Here is a 14721-nt window from a genome sequence, read left to right as displayed (position 1 = left end):
TAGAAGGCAGCATTCTCAGCTGCACAGTAAATTCTGTAACAGGTAAGCAGCTTACTGTTTTACTAAGTGCTAGAAGCCAGAATTTGTAATTCTCAGCATTCTATGTACATGTATGTGTCCCAGTTGTGCCATTTCAGGGAGTAGCTTCTGGAAAGGGGAGGTTTATATTCTTAATGATCCTTGAGCAATGACAGCACATCTCTGCTGAGAGATTATTTGTTAGTGAGGAGTTTTTATGCCATGAGCTACATAATTCCTGATCTGTAGGATATTCAGGAATAAGGTGGACAAAGTGTACCCGTGGTTCATTTTAATTTAAATTAGGTGTGTTTTGTGATTTAAAGTATAAAAATATTGCTTCACTGCCATTTTAATATTGTGTTTGAAATGGGTGGCACGGTGGCGCAGTGGTAGCGCTGCTGCCTCGCAGTCAGGAGACCCGGGTTCGCTTCCTGTGTCTACCCTGCGTGGAGTTTGCATGTTCTCCCCGTGTCTGCGTGGGTTTCCTCCGGGCACTCCGGTTTCCTCCCACAGTCCAAAGACATGCAGGTTAGGTGGATTGGCGATTCTAAATTGGCCCTAGTGTGTGCTTGGTGTGTGGGTGTGTTTGTGTGTGTCCTGCGGTGGGTTGGCACCCTGCCCGGGATTGGTTCCCTGCCTTGTGCCCTGTGTTGGCTGGGATTGGCTCCAGCAGACCCCCGTGACCCTGTGTTCGGATTCAGCGGGTTGGAAAATGGATGGATGTTTTCTATATGGAGAAACAGTATTTTTGAAAAAGGAAGACCAGAAAATTAGGCATGTTCAAGGATACGCTCAACTAGCCAAAACACAAAACCCAAAAATCATAGTCTAAAAACGATGTGATAAAGCTGTATGTCTGAGAGAAAGATAAGAAAGAATTGTATTAAACTTGAATTAGCAGAAGTTATCTGCAAACTCGGATAGGAAATGGCCTCAAGTGTCAAACCTTTAATCTGTCAGTAATTGATGACAGGTTGTAACGTCTGAAACAACATCCCCAGAAAGCCATGACATGACAATGGGCTCACAAAATAGTGGCACCTATATTTGGAATCCTCATATTCCATCCATCCATCCATCCATTGTCCAACCCGCTGAATCCGAACACAGGGTCACGGGGGTCTGCTGGAGCCAATCCCAGCCAACACAGGGCACAAGGCAGGGAACCAATCCTGGGCAGGGTGCCAACCCACCGCAGGACACACACAAACACACCCACTCACCAAGCACACACTAGGGCCAATTTAGAATCGCCAATCCACCTAACCTGCATGTCTTTGGACTGTGGGAGGAAACCGGAGCGCCCGGAGGAAACCCACGCAGACACGGGGAGAACATGCAAACTCCACGCAGGGAGGACCCGGGAAGCGAACCCGGGTCCCCAGGTCTCCCAACTGCGAGGCAGCAGCGCTACCCACTGCGCCACCGTGCCGCCCTCCTCATATTCCAACCCCTCATAAAGGATAAAGAGTAGAAAATTTGTAAGAGAAGGCTATTAAAAACTAACAACAAAATAAATGAATTTTTGTTGATATTTCCATTGACAGATATTTTCAGGACAAGTTCCGACTTACATACAAAATTGGGTTACAAACATTATCAGAACTGGAAATCATTCGTAATCCAAGGTCTGTCTGTATGTAACTCAACTGTCAAATATACAGAGGCCATTTCAAAATAAATGTTGAGTCCACTGCATATTTCAAAATCTAAACCTTGTGGGATATAGCCAGCCAATACCCCCAGGCCGCTAGGGAATTATGGACAATGGAGTGTTTATTCACAGCCCTGCTGGATACCATGGGGGCTTGCCTGAGGACGCTGCAGGGAGGAGTAAAGACTATTTTCCCTACACCCCGGAAGTACGTCCCAGTCACATGGACAGAAGAAATGACGTGCTTCCGGGATGATAAAGAAGAGTTTTGATCTGACCCGGAAGTGCTAGGAAGTCACATGGACTGAGGGTTCAGAAGCACTTCCGGGTCACAGACTATAAAAGTCTGTGAGAAATCCCAGACGGGCGAGCTGAGTTGGGAGGCAGGGTGGCTATGCGTCTGGGAGTGGAGAATTGTTTATTGTATATTGTATTGTGATTATTATTGAGTATAGTGGAGGTGGAGGGTGCTTTGTGCACATTTATTATTATAATAAAGTCATTTTGGACTTTTATCTGGTGTCTGACGTATTGTTCGAGGGATTAAGGGAGCAAGAGTGCCCCTATCTGTCACAATTGGCGTAGTCGTGGCAGGATTCTCTGGCTGTCTGTTTGGCAGAGGACCTGTATTTAAAAAAATTCTGTGGACAGAGAACCCCAAGAGGACAGTGTCATGACACGCAGTAAACTCGATACAACACACGAACCCATTTACCAAGGACGTCATGGGGAAGAAGAAAGCAAGGCAGAGCAACAGCGCCATCGGAGAGACCATGCTCATCAAGGCCGACGCTCGGGATGAGTTACGGAGCAGCTACACGGGTCGGGAAAAGCTTCCGGACACAGACGACTGCCACGAGGTATGTGCCGGGATATAATTGAAAATCTATTTAAAATAACTCATTTTGTACCATGCACATACCTCGGGGAAGACCATCTGAAGGCTCTAAAAAAGGCAGGAGAAAGTCCCGACAATGGTGGTGCGCTCCTGTGCGAGCCGATGAGCAAAACGGACTTCTGCATGACGGGTGCTGGCGAGGACCACGTGACCTACCCCGATGGATTGTGGGAGGAGAAGGTCCGCGTCTTGCTTCTTATGACTTCGCCCACATGAAGATGGACTTGGACTTTCCGAAGGGGAAGGGGGATGCGAGCGAAGCACCACTCACCCTACGAGAAGGTAAGGAGGGCCGGGAAATGGCTGGTCGAGCTGATGACAAATTAATACAGGCAGATCACAGTCCGCCAAAGGTGGTGACCCGGTCCTTGGTCAAAGAGATCTCCAAATCCCAGGTACCCTTGCAAAGCCTGTCAGAGCACGTGCCAGGAGTGGGCGTGCTCATTGGCTCCCGGCTGGGAGGTAAGGCTGATGATGGAGTGAGCCTGCCTTCGGCTGATTTAATTAATAATATAGACCTGCGCGAGCTGGAGAAATTGCTTCAGCCCATGCACCGTTTCTTGCAGATTGTGGCAACAATAAAGAAGATTGTTGGGGAAGTGGGTAGATGATTACCTACGGCGATTGGGTCGGGAGCCTCCCGTTATGACTGATTCGGTGGTACAGGTTAGTTCAACCGGTACCGTATATAATGAAATAGGGACGCAGAGTGACACGGGCCCACGTTTAATCCATAGCGGGTGCCAAGTATCTGTGAGCCCTACAAGAGAGGTGGAATCGATGACCGTTTGCTTGGTGGAAGTGTTGATCGCGCCGGAGCAGCTGGATGGTGCTGCCTCCCGGAACAATCTGATCCTGAAGACACCGAAGCAGGTCGTATATAAATCAAAGGGGATGCAGACAGTAAAAGGGCTCTCTTGTGCCCATAGAGAGACCCAAACTGTGGACAATCCCCAGATTAAACAGGAGATCCCAAAAATGTAGCGTGGATCTCCTGACAAAGTAGAAAAGAGTACTGTGAGCTCAGGTGCGGCTGGGGAACCATCCTCGGTTGACAAAGGGGCGGAGTGGAAGTTTCCAGACTGTTTCCAGTCTCGCAGAGGGATACAAACAGGGAGGCGGCGGCTATGTTATGAATGCCGCCGGCTGGGCCATGGATGGCAAAGTTGTCCTCGGGGGGGAATACTGTGGGATATGGCCAGCCATTCATCCCGGCCAATACCCCCAGGCCGGCAGGTGGAGCCCTCCCTGTAGTGTGCAAAATTATTTTCTAATGTCATTTTTAAATTGGGATGTGGACTTTAGTTATGTGATAAGGTATGCCCAAACAACTAGAAAGAACAAAGCAAAAAAAGAAAAGAAGTATCTTCCTTCCTATCTTCATTCTTCCTGTTGATGTCTTGGCACCGTAAACTTCTCAAATGCTACCTCTGGTTGAAAAGGAAATTTAAGCTTAATATCAGGAACACGTACTGAGTAACCATTCATAAGTACTGCTGGGTTACCTGACCACCACTGAAGGCCTGTTGGTTCTGCTATGAAACTATCCCTCCACAACTCACCATTGGCACCAGGTTTCCCTACAGTCTCCCTGTCAGCTGAGATCACCAATTAGTAGCCTGTGGCTTGGATCTTCAAGCTTTTCCTGCTACTAACCAACAACTAGTGTTTCCTCATTTTTGGCTAAAAGAATTTTGAATACATTCCCTTATTTAAGTTGTGACGCATGAATTCAGCAAAGGATAAGTGTTCATCTGTCCAATTCACACTGACTCCATAGTATATTTCAGCTCTACAGGAAGCAATAAAAACATCAGCTTTTGTAGTTTTGTAACAATGCTTGTTGTAATTTCTCAGGGTTAATATATTGGTGCTTTCTGTCGATTTTGTTTTCGCTTTGAGTCTGTATTGTTTGTTTAATTAGTGAATTGAGCTTCATTTCTCAATAGATATTCCATGTGTAGCAACTTTACATTTATGAGTACTGTTGCAATTATAACCAGTGCAGAAATATGCAGGTGACATTCTACAGCGGGTCAGAGTCATGGGTGTCCGGTATGTTAGAGTAGAAAAAAATGAGAAGACAGGTAGTACAGTAAGTAGATTTCACCAGGACTTTAATTCATGTGAGAAGGTTTAAATACTTTACTGGTACCTCCTGAGGTAGACCACAGGAGTTAGTCTGGGTCTGCATCAGAAAAGAGCTGATTGGAGATCTTGGCCTGCTCTGCTGGCTGAATAGAAGGCTTCATGTCCTTTTCACTATGCAACACACTCTTTTAATACTGGCAAATCAGTAAAGGCTTTATTATGTCTAGCCCAGGGGTCAGCAACCCGCGGCTCTGGAGCCACATGCGGCTCTTCAGCCTCCTTGCAGTGGCTCCCTTTGGCCTTGACAAAAAAATAAAAACCATGAAAATGAATAATGGCAATTTCTTAATTTAACTTGTATTTATATATATATATATATATATATATATATATATATTTATATATATATATATATATATATATATATATATAGATATATATATATAGATATATATATATATATGTTTATTTACTACTACTACTACTACTGTTATACATTTTAACATCTAATTTAGAGAGTTTAATTCTGCGTGGACAGAAGCATTTGCCTTCACCGCCAACGACGCTGGCTTACCGGTGTGCTTAATATGTGGCGATAAATTATCGAACAACAAAAAATGTAACGTTGAAAGACATTTTCAAAACAAGCTCTCAGCATTCACTGAAAAATACCCAAGTGAAGATAAGCGAAAGAGAGCAATTTCAGAACTGCAACGGAAAGCTGAACAGAGCAAACATACTTTCAAAAAGTGGATCACTTCTACACAGTCAACTACAGCTGCTAGTTTTGTGGCAGCTCAAGAGATCGTAAGGAGGGGTAAGCCATTCACAGACGGAGAATACATGAAAGAATCGTTCATAAAAATATCAGAGCATCTATTCTCCGACTTTAAAAACAAACGGGAAATTGTTCAGAAAATGCAAGCTGCATTTAGAGAAAGATTCAGTGAGTTCAGAAAGGAAAAAACAGACTCTCTCCTTCCCTGTCACACCCCTGGACATCGACCCATCCCTGCTGAACACATCCGCATTCACAGGAGTAAGCCCGATCTAGAAATTGAACTGTACGACATAGCAGATAAAGATTAATGGGTGTCCAAGTTCAAATGCCTGACAGCGGATCTTGAAGAAGTCACCCGTCAGAAGGCTACTCTCGCTAAAGAGCACAAATGGAGTGTTATTGAAAACCTCCCCAAACCCGACAAATTTGTTTTCGACACATGGAGTGCCATTCCCGAAACGTATATGAACATGAAAAAATATGCATTTGGAGTCCTGTCCATCTTTGGCTCAACATACTTAAGTGAGCAAGTTTTCTCAAGCATGAACTTCATAAAGTCCTCACACATGAGAGCCTGCAGTCCTGTGTGAAGGTCAAAGTCACATTGTACAGCCCCGACATAGAGATGATCAGCAGCGAACTTCAGAAACAGAAGTCACTTTAAACAGGTGACAACAATAGCATTTAATAGGCTATTATTTTTCAGAAAAACAAAACACATTCATTTCGGACCCGGAGCTGATGTAGGTTTTTTTGTATGTTCAGGTGTTTCAGTTGATTCAGCACACTGAAATGGAATTTAATGTTTACTTTTTTAAAGCTGCTAAGCTACAGCTAAATGTTTTATTTATATTAAAGTGGGCTAGTTTTTATTTTAATTTTACACAGGTATAGGAAGGACCCAAATAGGCCTGCATAGTTCAGTTTAATTTATTTCAAAGTAGCCCTACACATGCACACTGCACTTCTGTTTGTTGTATTCCGTGGTTGTAACATGTAAAATCTAAAAAAAGATTAAAACTTTTAAAAGTTTATAAGCTGTGTTATGTTTTGCGGCTCCAGACTATTTTTCTTTGGAGGCAGGAGGGGGCAAAATGGCTCTTTTGATAGTGAAGGTTGCAGACCCCTGGTCTAGCCAGAATCAACTTAGTTTGGAGGGGCACATTGGTTGCAAATTCTTGCTGAGTAAGATAAAGTTTGAGAATTTTTCTCCTGTGGTCATGGCTTGCTGTCAAGGCTTTATTTGTCTGTACCTGCCCTTAGACTGTGGTGGATACATACAAGTCATTTAAAGTGTCATGCTTCTGACATTTATACTGGGCTCTTTTATGATTGATACTATTTCACTGCAGGTCAAATTGGTCAGCTAAGAATTATGGAATGACGGTATTATAAAGGAATACCTTTTGGTCTATTCATCATTGAAATAATGATTCTTGGTAACAATTTTCTTTTTAAGACATTCCGACAAGTGACATTTTTGCTAGGTAACTTGGTCTGGCAGCTAATTTGCAATGTAAATTGTGAATGACTCATTAGTAAAAGTCACATGATAGGGAACAGCCACAGTGGATTTTCAAGAGAAAAAAAAATTTACATATTTGGAATATAAAAACATTTCAATGAATTCAGTACAACATATGCTTGATGATTCCTTATATTGCATAGTTATAAATCTGATAGGCTTTGATTTAATATGTTTGATGCAAATGAGCAGGCATATGATGAAAGTACCCAGGAATGTGTCTGTTAAAATGTGTAAGGTATCGATAGTACTTAGTCTGTGTAAATTCAGCCTTAGGTCAAATCTATTTGATGACTCCTTCTTTATAGTGTGATTAGGGAATGCCAGTGTGGTGTAGCGGGTCCACAGCTCAAGTTAACAGGGCCACTTTCTAAATAAATAATTGCCGCACTTGTGGCTTAGCAAGGGGGCGTGGTGTGTGTGGTGGATCGGTTCCCGGGGAATTCATGATGCGGGCGAACCTCGCTTAAGTGCACAGGTGAGGAGTCATCCACATCCATAATTGTTCCCGGGAGCTGCTAATTGCCACATCTGATGCACGTCCCCATGATAAATAGAAGCAAGAGGCGGCTAGTAGGGAAAAAAAAATGATGAAAAGACGAACGGTGGTTAAGAAGGAGAAGAAGAAGGCAGGAAGCAGGGAGAGGATAGCTGGTGTGAGAGAGAGAGAGAGAGAGAGAAAGAGAGAGCGAGAGTGAGTGCAGGCTTGCAGGCAGCTGGACAGTGAGCCCTAGTGGGGTGTTTGGCCGACACCTAGGGCAGTCAGTAGTGGTCGCTCCTGCTGAGCATATTGAAGAGCGGGAATGACCGGAAGAAGGATGGCTTGCCGCAGAGGACAGCAGGAGTTGGGAGGCTTGGGAGGTGGATTCCCCAGCTTGAGCGTCCTGGTTGCTGGGAAACCCAAGTCTAGGTCTGTAGAGAGCTGAACCGAAACCAGGGATTGGGAAGCCTCCAGATCAGAAGGTAGAGAGCAGGTCAGCTGCAGGTAGGGTGGCTCCCCTGGTGCATAGCCTGGAAGGGAGAAGCAGGGGAGTCACCAGTAAAAGAAAGGCACCAGGCTTTGTTTTAAAGGACAGCGTCCAGCCGTTGTTTTAACCTCGTTTTTAAAGGATTTATTTATTGTTTTTTTTTAACCTCCACTTTTCAATTATTTTACTGGATTATTCATGTAATGAAGATTTGTGAAACACTGCACTTATTTATTTCAACAATGTTTTTTTGTTTGTTTTAAATAAAAGCACTTTTGCACTTTTTGCACCATCCCCTTGCTCCATTTGTTGTGCCTCACTGCCTAGCTCATCGGTGACATTACCGATGGTGTCGGTTCAGAGCTCCCTGAAGGAAGATAGGAACATGGAGTGGAACCCGCATCATCACAGTCAGACTCTGCTTTCCCAGCAGTTTTGAGTCTGAACTCACATTTTCCTCAGTTGGCATGAGAGGCATTTAAAAGGCTCACAAATCTATTGCTACCGGCCCCACCTTTATAGAAGAACAAAAATGTTGACATTTTATGTTTTTGCAATTCTTTGACAAGGGCCTCAAATTCTCCATTCAGAATTTCTTCATTTATGCTGTAAGAAATAATTCTCACTCGAGACAAAAATAAGAGTTGGGGAATTGTCCCCGTATAATGTTTGGCAATCTTCAGAAAATAAATGCGAGTAAATAGTGATCAAAACCATAAGCGTTGATGATACAAGACAGTTGAAGGTGCATATTTATAGAAAATGGTGACCATAAGGAAGTAGTGGTGGAAATGACATCGTGACTGTGCGACTGGAAGTGACATCATCGTGAGGTGACCAGAAGTGATGTCATCGGGGGCGACCAGACGTGATGTGGGGCGGAAGTGACTTCATATGGTAGGGCCGGAAGCGATGTCATCAAGAGTGCCCGGAGGTGACATCATCTGTGGGAGTCGGAGGTGGAAATGATGAAACTGAAGAAAAGCCATTTTGGAAATCCAGGACTGTCAGTGAGTGAATTTGATTATTGTTTTTCTTCATTAATTCTGGTGAAAAAAGGAGAGAGGCGTTAGTACCCGATACTTCCCCTTTGTCTCGCGATCTTTCACTCACCTCTGGGCTTGTTGGCTGCCTTCTAAGTGCACGTGTGTGACAATGCTTAGTAACGGTTAACAAAAGCTTTATTAGGGAAAGTATGATTGTAACAATGAAAGGAAGAGTTAAAGGACAAGCTTGTTATTTTTCAAATCAAATTAATTTCTTCACAATCACAGTATATATTAATCTGCCACATAAAATTGTGTTCTAAACTGAAGTGTTTTTTTTTTTAAGTTTTAAAAATACATTATCTGTTCTTACAGTTTACAATGGAGCTGAAGGGAACATGTGTCCAAACATGAAAAACAGGCTTGAACTTGCCAGATTCATCCATTTTTCAAGTCAGGAATGTTATCAGATATTAATCAGCATCTTAAGATTGCACCAATATTGTAAAACAGTATATCCATCCCATGTGTATGTAACAAACTATTTGTGACATTCAGTCATTTTAAAAGAAAAACAGCTCTGCACCTTATCACGCTGATTGTTTCTCCCTCTGTAGCACTTTGTGAAAGGTAAGAAGCAGATGCCTGCATATCACAAAAACGACTGACACACATGCACCCATGAACCATCCCATTCACACTAACCTGGAATGGCTTTGTATATATGTTAGAGAGAACACTACACTAAGTCTTCACACTGACAACAACCAGCCACACAATTCAAACCCATGATACTTTACTTTAGAACACAATTTTATGAGGCACATTATTATATGCCATGATTGGGAACAAATAACTTTGACTTGAAAAATACCAAACTACCAACCTACTAATTAAAATTATTGTAAGCAAATAAACTGAATTATCTTGTTAGCATTAGCTTTACTGATGGCATTTTTCTGATGTATTAGGATTTAATAAATCTTTAATATTGACATGTTACTAACATTTCACTAGCTCTTAATGCAGAACAATGTCTAAGAGACTATAGAACTTATTAAATCTTACATGAAAAAATAAATAAGTCCTTCTGAGGAGAAATAAATAACATGTTGCCATGCAAAACAAATTATAGGAAATGTCTGATTTGTGCATATAATAGGTGATTTCCATCATAAAGTGTTACCAAATACATAATACTGATGTTCAGTTTTCAGGATTAACAGACAGGCACAGCATACCACCAGATGGCACACAGTTAACCTCAGGACAAAGTCACCTGATGTGACACAATTTATTGTTGCCAGTCAAACTCAAACCATATGAAGGTAAACCGGATCCCAAGAACATGAGTGGAAACATGCAGACTGTGCAGAAAAGTCACCCCAGCTGGAGACAAATCTGGGGTTAATTGCTATGAGGCAGCACAGCTCCCATTGCACTGCTGTGCAGCCCTTTATTTATGAATGTATAAAACATTAAGTGATTACAGAGAGCAAGTTATTTTTTGTGACCTCTGGACTTGCAGTTTATTGCATATACAGAAATGCAGTCCCTTGAGATGTTCACTTTTAAAAGCATTCGTCATCTGCGTTCACTGCTATGGCCAATTTATATAAAGCAGAAACAAAAGATTCATTTGAGTTATACAAACAATAAGCCAACTAATATACAAAACATAATTAGCTCAGATCAATTTTATTATTGTAATAGCAATATATTTTATATAAGATTTTCACCTTACAAGCTTAAATGAAAAATAACTTAAATGTGAAATGACTTGCTACTCTTTGGCGCTCCACTATATAAGCTTTATGTTTCTAAACAGTTTATACACACACAGTCAGAGCAGTTAGTTGTGGGTGTATTTGGCAGCTCTTGAAATGTGAAAACTCCTGGAATGAAATAAATGGCCAAAACCCAGCAGATGGTAATGAAAGAAAATTGTTTGAACTTGCAGAAACGTTAGAGAGGCTAAAAGAGTGTCATATTGCCAGTCTGAAAATGGCTTATTGACTCTTCAAAGACAACATAAAATCAGCAAATTATACTTCAGAAACAAAGGATTACTTTTACAGAAGTTAAATACGCTATTTTCAGCCTTATGTGTTAATGATTATGCACCTTGAACTGAAAAAACATATACTAAAGGTAGATTGTATTCTGTTTACTTTTAAATAGACAGACTCGGTGCTAAAAGCATCGCCTGAAAAAAGGAATGAGAATACACTTTGTACAGTGTAATTTAATATTTTTTAGGATAACATTAAAGTGATAGTCACCAAGCATGTTTAAACTAATTTTGACAGAATAGTAAAAGGGGTTTCACTGTTTCCGGTCTTGGGACAGCATTTCCACCCACATTCCCAAACATAGGAATACATTAATTTGACTAATTCTTTATTCAAAATTGTTTTGAGTGTTTGAATAAGTTGGCTGTTTCCTGCCTTGCACCCACTACCGCTGGGATAAGCTCTGTCCTAGTATGTCCCTGAATTGAATTAAGTGGATTTGAGAATGTTAAGTGAAATTACTTATTCATTCAAGATACAGGGAAAACACTCTTTTAAAATGTTCAGTACAGTGGAAAACTAATTTTTGCTACTTTGCCATTTGCTGTATTTAAAATGACAATTTGTTTTACATTTCAAAAAAACTTGTGATGGGAATGCAGAGAGGCATGAGGTATTTTGAAATATTCTGTATTTAAAGTTGTACGTTTTCTGTATAATATAAGACAATATGTGCCTGTTTCATGGACTATCATCATGTTGCTGCATGCTCAGTCCAGCCCATGACAGGTGTTCACCTGCTCCTCTTCACTTATGGTTAACACCCTCTGGTAACAAAGATGTCTGTAAGCACACATCCAGCTGGCAACTTATTAAAGGATAAATTCATTCATGCAAAAGTGATTACTGGAGGATAAGAAAATATGTTCCAGAATGACCAAAGGGGTAAAAGATCATATGGGAGTGTCATTAAGCATGCCGAGCATCAAACATGAATCTAGCAAAAAAAGAAATACAGAACTGACTTTTCTTCAGTTCCTAGTTACGACCTATGCTTGTATCCAGTGCCAGGCTCTACTTGCTCCCTTGTTTAAAATTTACTGTTTCTTAAAGATTTGCTGGTTATTACTACTGCTTGTGATTTCTGGTGTGTGGTGCTTAACTACTGGACTTATGACATTCAAAAAGTTTACTGTTCCTTTAAGATCGCTTTTGTTTCTTTTTCTTTTGATGAAATGTGCCAATAGTTCGTTCTGACTCTGGATATATTTATGTTGGTTTTCTTTGGTCTTCTTGACTTGCTTAATGCCACATGCCAAATGAGGTCATCTGCTTTGCCTGTTGCTTACTACTTGGTATCCTGCAGTTACGTCAGTTCTGCATATTGCTCATGTATAGGTATGTAATACTACATGTGTCATGATATTCAGGTGAAGTAATGTCTTTTCTTGATTTCTATAAGAAACCTATAAAGAAAATAATAAAACGATTAAAACATCTAGCAACCTTTTTGTTTTGTTTTTCTGTGTTTATTTTGTTTGAGTTGTTTATTTATTTTTTTGCTGCTTACTTTGGTACCCTGATGAAAAACACTGTCTAACTCAGTGGGTACAGAATAAGAAACAAAATTTTACGGAACCAGCTAACCGACTAGCTGTAATATTACCCTAAAAGCCTTATGGCCAAGCCCTTAACAGAGTCAAGAGCAAAACAAACAAAAGCAAGCAAAAGCCTAGATTTACAAGCATGCTCCCAACATACAGTATCAATTAAACAGTTCTTGCTTTCTTGTGAAAGTCATTCAAGGAGACAAAACTATGATATTCTGACACCTTTAAGAGTGAGTTGCCATGATGTTGCATGCTGATTCACATAGCACAGGGGTCTGCAACCTTCACTATGAAAAGAGCTATTTTGCCCCCTCTTCCTCCAAAGAAAAATAGTCTGGAGCCGCAAAACATAACACAGCTGATAAACTTTTAAAAGTTTTAATCTTTTTTAAGATTTTACATGTTACAACCACGGAATACAACAAACAGAAGTGCAGTGTGCATGTGTAGGGCTACTTTGAAATAAATTAAACTGAACTATGCAGGCCTATTTGTGTCCTTCCTATACCTGTGTAAAATTAAAATAAAAACTAGCCCACTTTAATATAAATAAAACATTTAGCTGTAGCTTAGCAGCTTTAAAAAAGTAAACATAAAATTCCATTTCAGTGTGCTGAATCAACTGAAGCACCTGAACATACAAAAAAACCTACATCAGCTCCGGGTCCGAAATGAATGTGTTTTGTTTTTCTGAAAAATAATAGCTTATTAAATGCTATTGTTGTCACCTGTTTAAAGTGACTTCTGTTTCTGAAGTTCGCTGCTGATCATCTCTATGTCGGGGCTGTACAATGTGACTTTGACCTTCACACAGGACTGCAGGCTCTCATGTGTGAGGCGGGAGCGATATTTGGACTTTATGAAGTTCATGCTTGAGAAAACTTGCTCACTTAAGTATGTTGAGCCAAAGATGGACAGGACTCCAAATGCATATTTTTTCATGTTCATATACGTTTCGGGAATGGCACTCCATGTGTCGAAAACAAATTTGTCGGGTTTGGGGAGGTTTTAAATATCACTCCATTTGTGCTCTTTAGCGAGAGTAGCCTTCTGACGGGTGACTTCTTCAAGATCCGCTGTCAGGCATTTGAACTTGGACACCCATTAATCTTTATCTGCTATGTCGTCCAGTTAAATTTCTAGATCGGGCTTACTTACTCCTGTGAATGCGGATGTGTTCAGCAGGGATGGGTCGACGTCCAGGGGTGTGACAGGGAAGGAGAGAGTGTTTTTTTTCTTTCTGAACTCACTGAATCTTTCTCTAAATGCAGCTTGCATTTTCTGAACAATTTCCCGTTTGTTTTTAAAGTCGGAGAATAGATGCTCTGATATTTTTATGAACGATTCTTTCATGTATTCTCCGTCTGTGAACGGCTTACCCCTCCTTACGATCTCTTGAGCTGCCACAAAACTAGCGGCTGTAGTTGACTGTGTAGAAGTGATCCACTTTTTGAAAGTATGTTTGCTCTGTTCAGCTTTCCGTTGCAGTTCCGAAATTGCTCTCTTTCGCTTATCTTTTCGCTTATTTTCAGTGAATGCTGAGAGCTTGTTTTGAAAATGTCTTTCAACGTTACATTTTTTGTTGTTCGATAATTTATCGCCACATATTAAGCACACCGGTAAGCCAGCGTCGTTGGCGGTGAAGGCAAATGCTTCTGTCCACGCAGAATTAAACTCTGTAAATTAGATGTTAAAATGTATAACAGTAGTAGTAGTAGTAAATAAACATATATATATATATATATATATATATATATATATATATATATATATATATATATATAAATACAAGTTAAATTATGAAATTGACATCATTCATTTTCATGGTTTTTATTTTTTTGTCAAGGCCAAAGGGAGCCACTACATGGAGGCTGAAGAGCCGCATGTGGCTCCAGAGCCGCGGGTTGCCGACCCCTGACATAGCAGTTCCTACCACAACATCCCTTATTATCCCATGAACAAACAGGAGGTACAACATGTATAAACAAAAAAATAAATTGTACTCTGACCTAAAAACAGTATGAAAAAAATGGCCTTAGAATATAACGTTCCCTAGCACTGGGGTTTTTAGTAGGGCCTATTTCCAATGAATAAGAGAATACAGGTTTTATTATTATTATTATTTTTTTAATTGGTAAGTTAGCACTTCCATGCCTAGCCTCGGCCACATGTTCT

This window comes from Erpetoichthys calabaricus, chromosome 3 (genome assembly GCF_900747795.2).
Source record: "Erpetoichthys calabaricus chromosome 3, fErpCal1.3, whole genome shotgun sequence".
Lineage (NCBI taxonomy): Eukaryota > Metazoa > Chordata > Cladistia > Polypteriformes > Polypteridae > Erpetoichthys > Erpetoichthys calabaricus.
The sequence above is the reverse complement of the archived record's forward strand: the minus strand, read 5'-3'. Positions refer to the sequence as shown.